The 6,265-nt window shown below is 37.5% G+C and overlaps 1 protein-coding gene across 1 annotated transcript in view; it reads left to right on the forward strand.

Moving 5' to 3' along the window:
• The window catches only part of LOC106868848 (uncharacterized), a 91,049-nt gene that overhangs the window by 75,039 nt on the left and 9,745 nt on the right, over positions 1 to 6,265 (forward strand).

Consider the following 6,265-nt stretch of genomic DNA (forward strand, 5'->3'; position numbering starts at 1 on the left):
CTCTCTCTCTCTCTCTCTCTCTCTCTCTCTCTCTCTCTCTCTCTCTCACTCATTCTCACCTTTGTTACTTTTTCTCACTTTCTCTTTTTCCTCGTTCTCTTTCATTCTATTTTTCCTTTGACTTGTCATTCATTTATCATTCATTCCTTTGTATGCATACATATATACATACATACATTTGCATATACATATATGCATAATTTAAATAGAAATAGGTTATACGTGTGTATATGTGTGTGTGTGTGTGTGTGTGTGTGTGTGTGTGTTCATGTGTGTGGGTGTGTGCTTACATGCATATATAAATAGAGCATATGAGTGAACCGTGATCCTCTGACCCATCTAGGAGAGCTGTAACTTCAAATGAAGTACTGAGTCAGACTATGACAACCTTTCCAACCCATACCAGCATGGAAAGCAGACATAAAAGGAGGAGGAAGAGGAGAATGACGATAACAACAACAACAATGACAATGACAATGACGACATATTCATAGTTGTATACTATAAATAGATGAAGGTTGCATATATGTGTGTATAAGTTATATATATGTATAAGTTTTATAAGTGTGTATAAGTTATATATGTGCATATATGTGTGTGTGTGTGTGTGTGCGTGTATAAGTTATATATATGTCTAAGTGTGTTTATGTGTGTTCATATATACATTTATTACCTCCACCTTTTCTAAGGCAGAAGTATTGTTTTCAGTTGTGTTTGTTTGTTTGTCCATGGACAAGATATCTCAAGAGCCGCTGGATGGATTTGGATGAAACTTTCAGGGATGTTTGGCCTGGTGACTGGCATGAACTGATTAGATTTTGGGATTGATCCGGTACCGAACAACAATTCTGGATTATTTTTCCTGTTTTTTTACTTAATTTTTGAGAGCAGTTGGGTTCATTTTTAGTATTCTCATTTGTGAGAGCAGTCAAGTTTATTTCAAATATTCTCAATTTAAAAATTATCTCCGGCTAATCTTTGAGAGGATGTTGGTGTTGCCTTGGCAGAGGTTTGCGCTCTCTGAGTGCTCTTGTTTATACATATATTCACCGGTGTTTACTATAAATAGAAAATAACTTTAGTTCATATATGTGGGCACTAGCATGGTTGTGTGGTAAGAAGTTTGCTTCCAAACTACATGGTTCCGGGTTCAGTCTTACCGTGTGGTACCATGGGCAAGTGTTTTCCCATGGATTTTAATGGTTTCATAATAAAACAGTTGGGGGTTTTAAAGTGACTACAATCAAACATTTTGGGATTTAATCATCATCACTTTCATCATTGTTTAACGTTCGCATTCCATGCTGGCATGGGTTGGACGGTTTGACAAGAGCTTGCACCAGACTTCTGTGTCTGTTTTGGCAGGGTTTTTACAGTTGGCTGTCTTTCCTAACACCAAGCACCCAGCAGAGTGGACAGGCACCAGCACAGGTGGGGTCAGTTTTGGTGTGGCTTTTATGGCTGGATGCCCTTCCAAATGCCAACCACTTTACAGTGTGATCGGGATGCTTTTTACACTGGCAGGGTCACCAAGTAACTTGAAAGACAAAGCTCCTTTGAAGGGGCAGAGGACATTGGAGGAGGTGATCTTGTGTCAGATGATGAAAGGTTATAGCGAGAAAGAGAGACAGAAACAGGTGTCTTGCTGTAGAGGAGATACATGGTTAGCAATGTTAATAAAGCTAGAAATGTTTATTAACATTCCTTGGTTTATTAGAAATGTTAATAAACATTTGTAATAAATGCTTAATTAAAATGTTTATTTCTAATAAACCAAAATTTTTGTGAATGGATTTGGTAGGTGAAAACTGAACGAAACCTGCTGTGTATGTGTGTGTTACTGTCTCCTTGCCTTGACATCAGTTACAAGCAATTGTTACCATCATGCAAATGGTGTCCTTCATTAGAAACAGGTGAGGGTTGGCGACAGGAAGAGTATCCAGCTATAGAAAATCCACCTTAACAAATTTCATCTGTACTATGTGAATGTTAAAATGCAGATGATGATGTTTATGTATGTGGGTGTTTCTATAAGTGTGTTTATCTGTGTGCATACTTACATTTGTATATATTTTCATATCTACAGCTCTAACCACTAAGCCATGTGTCTTCACACATATATACATACATCATACACACACACATATCCAAATATCCAGGAGACAGTGATCACACCTTCCTGAAGAACCATTAATGAAGAATGACATGTGTTCTGTTTTGATTGAACCTGTTCTATAACTGTTAATATTTTCTTGTTTGTGCTGGCTGAAAATCCAAGCAAATATTATCATCACCAACGCACTTCAACCAGCACCACCGCCCCACCACCATAACCAGTGCCTCCACCACCACTACTACAGTTAACAACCACTGCATTATCAGCAACAGACTCAATAACAACTACTTGGATTTTATTATGGGTGTGAGTTTGATTCCTGGTGTGTTGTGTCCTTTATTTCACATTGCTCCAGTCCTCTCAGCTGGCAAAAATGAGTTGCATCTACAATTCAAAGGGTCAGCCTTGTCACATTCTGTGTCATGCTGGATCTCCCTGAGCACTACATTAAAGCTATGTGTGTCTATGGAATACTCATCCACTTACACAGTAATTTCATGAGCAGGCTGTTCCATTGATTGGATCAGCTGAAACTCTTGTTGTCAAAACCAATGGCATGCCAATTTTATATCTACAGCTGTATATTATAAATAGATGATTCCACTCTTTTCCAGTCTGTTCTACTCTTCATTTACAATTTCAATTGCCGTGAATGGTACTTTTCTGCTAAATATAAATACAGGCACAGCATTTTCACTTACTTGAAAATAGGCTTCAGTTTTTTTTTACATAGACCTATGTCCTCCAATAGTACTTGAGGAAACATCTTTTACAGTTTTCTCTTCAATTCCTCAGACAATTTATTTTTAACAGGACAACCATTTATGTTTTTAGAGTAGAGTCTTATGGGGAAGTGCCATAAGTCAAATAACTCTAACCAATCTGTACCAAACAGATTGATTGTATTCTCCACAATGAATATTTTTGCTTCACATGTTTCTCCTCAAAATGTGACATCTGTACACATTTCGCCCATGAAATATAATTTATCGCCTGTCATGCCACACACAATTTTCAGTTTCACATAACCTTGGTTTCCCGATTTCTCTCTATATATCTGCATTTATGATTGAAATGTCACTACCCATATCCAACTGTAGTTTAATACTTACACCATTTATTTTTACATGTATAAATTTTCTTGTTTTTGTGTCATATTCACTTTCTGCTGAAAACACCCTAGAACTTTTTGTGTTCGATCCTCGTAATCTTGTCCTGCAGTATGAGCTCTTGTAACCAAGTTTCTGACAACTATAGAATTTTCAGTTTTTTAACAGACACTCTTTTCTGAAGTGTAGGCCTTCACATCCATAACATGGATTAGAGCTTGGCACTCTTTTTTGGTTGTACTTTACAGGTCGACACATCTGTATTTTTGCGGAATCTTTCTCTTGAATTTTTCTCATGTCATGCTTCAGGTTTACTATTGTTTGACATTTTTCTGCAATGGTCTGTAGGGTTAAGTCTTGGTTCACTTGCTCCATTTTTGAAAGAATCCTTGCTCAAAATTCTCTATTTTCAGTTGCTGTAAGGCCTTGTACAGAGATAAGGGATTTAAACATATCCTGAGTGAGTTTCTGGAGTTTAAAGTTTTCACACATGCAGTTGACTACTCCAGTATATGTAATAAAGTCATTATCGTCGTTTTTTGTTACGTTCCAACACTCTATTCAAGTGTTGAATAACAAACTTTTGTCACAAAAGATCTTTGAGAGTAATTCAATAGTTTCTCAGAAACACATCTCACTTGACTTTTTGGACAATATAAAGTTACAGTAGCGTTCATGCTCAGCCGGAGCTACCTTGTGTAGTAATAGCCTCACTTTCTCCTCATCCAATCATGACTTGCAATCTTCGTTAAAAATTTCCTCGTACCTTCTATTGTACACAGGAAACGTAATACCTTCTTCCGGATTATAAGTGAATTCAGAAATTGAGTTCACCATGTCGTCTGGTGTAAACAAACTTTTTCAGACTTCCTTGACTGACACTTAATTAACTGTTGTTGTTGTAATATTTGCTTCTGCAACTCCTGTAGCTGTTCCTGTTGCTTCTCTTGAAGCTGTATTACTGCAACTAATAGGTTCTCCATAATTTAACAAATTGTCAAATAATCTATGGGAGCTTTGAAAAATCCTCATCACCAGATGTTACATCCTTAAGCCCCCAATATCATAGTACAGTTGATATTGTTGACGATTGATAAAGAATACAAACAACGGCAGTAACAAACATGCAATGAACCAACAATCACTGTTTCCAACATACTAACTTGAACTGTAAGTTGTACCTGGACTTTGAAGACCAGACTATGAACTGCCGACTACATCAGACCATTACTATTTATATGTAGTGGTCCCATCTATTCTCATCAGAGGGTGTCTTACTCTTGCCACAACAGTTTCCATCTGCCAAAGGCTTTGGTTAGCTCAGGGCTATAGTAGAATACTCACAAGGCTTTGGTTAGCTCTGGGCTATAGTAGAATACACTTGCTTGAGGTGCCATGCAGTGGGACTGAACCCAGAACCATGTGGTTGGGAAGCAAATTTCTTACTACACAGCCATGCCTGTACCAATTTTATTCACAAAGCTTCAGTCAACCCAAAAATAAGAAGAAAAAAAAAATGTCACTCAGCAAGATTGAACCTATGACCTCATGATTACAAAGTAAATTTCTTAAACACTTAACCATGCCTTCACTCATAGCAGGAGTCTATATAGTTTAAGTAAGCTTCACACGTAGTAACCGATATTGGAAGATTTGCATGTATGAGTCAGATGCTTCTTAGTGGAAAATAATAACAAAAGTTAGCAATTTTTACCAGTTAGTCAAGAATTATGTTGCAGTTGTTATGTTAAGCTGCAGTTAGCTAATTAATTAGTTAAGACAGAAGATATCTTTTACTCGCAATAGCATCTTTGTATCTTGATAATCACCATCATCATCATCATCATCATCATCATCATCATCGTAGTCGTCGTCATCATTTAATGTCTACTTTTCCATGCTTGTATGGATCAAATGAAATTTGTTAAGGCAGCTATTCAAGGCCAGATACCCTTTCTGACACCATGTTTCCAAGGAAGGTAATATATGCCCCATGGCTAGACATGTTCTTCATGAAAGACTGGTAGCAAACAAACAGCCTTGCTCATATGATGATGATGATGATGATGCTCACTTACGACCATTACATGATGCCTAGACAAAGGTACACATGCACGCGCACACACGCATACACATGCATACACATGCACATATGTATTGGTTTCAAATTTTGGCACAATGCCAGCAAGTTCAGAGAATGGTGGTTGGTCGATTACATCAACCTCAGTGCTTAACTGGTGCTTATTTTATCAACCTTGAAAGGATAGAAAGGCAAAAATCGACCTCCACAGAATTTGCATTCAGAATATAATGATGGAAGAAATGGCGCTAAGCATTTTTGTCTGACGAGCTAATGATTCTGCTAACTTGCCATCTTACTACACACACACACACATGCATGCACACACACACACACACACACACACACACACACACGTGAAGGCAGGTGGCTTAGTGGTTAGGGTATTTAGCTCATGATCATAAGGTCATGAGTTCAATTCCCAGCAACACATTGCATCCTTTGAGCGAGATACTTTATTTCTCATTGTTCCTGTCCATTTAGCTGACAAAAATGAGTAGTACCTGTATTTGAAAGGGCCAGTCTTGTCACATTCTGTGTCATGCTGAATCTCCCTGAGAACTACATTAAGGATACACATGTCTGTGGAGTAGTCAGCCACTTGCATGTTAATTTCTTGAGCAGGCTGTTCCAGTGATCAGATCAATTTGAACCTTCATCGTCATAACTAACAGAGTGCCAGGATATATATATATATATATATATATATCAAATAATAAGCAACACGGATTTCAAAAGTGATTGCAGTACGCACGTTTCATGCTACTTCAATTTATTTAAGTAATGTGAGCATTACCTTAAATGCAATATGAAGAGCAATCTTCAGCTGCACGAAAAGATGTAGAAAAAAAAGACATATTACAAATGTGGCAACATATTAAAACCAAGTGGGAGAGAGCAGAGGAAGAATATATAAGTCCATCTTGACATAGCAGGGTCTATCAGACTAGCCTGATAGAC

This window comes from Octopus bimaculoides, chromosome 7 (assembly GCF_001194135.2).
Source record: "Octopus bimaculoides isolate UCB-OBI-ISO-001 chromosome 7, ASM119413v2, whole genome shotgun sequence".
In the NCBI taxonomy this organism is placed as follows: Eukaryota; Metazoa; Mollusca; class Cephalopoda; order Octopoda; family Octopodidae; genus Octopus; species Octopus bimaculoides.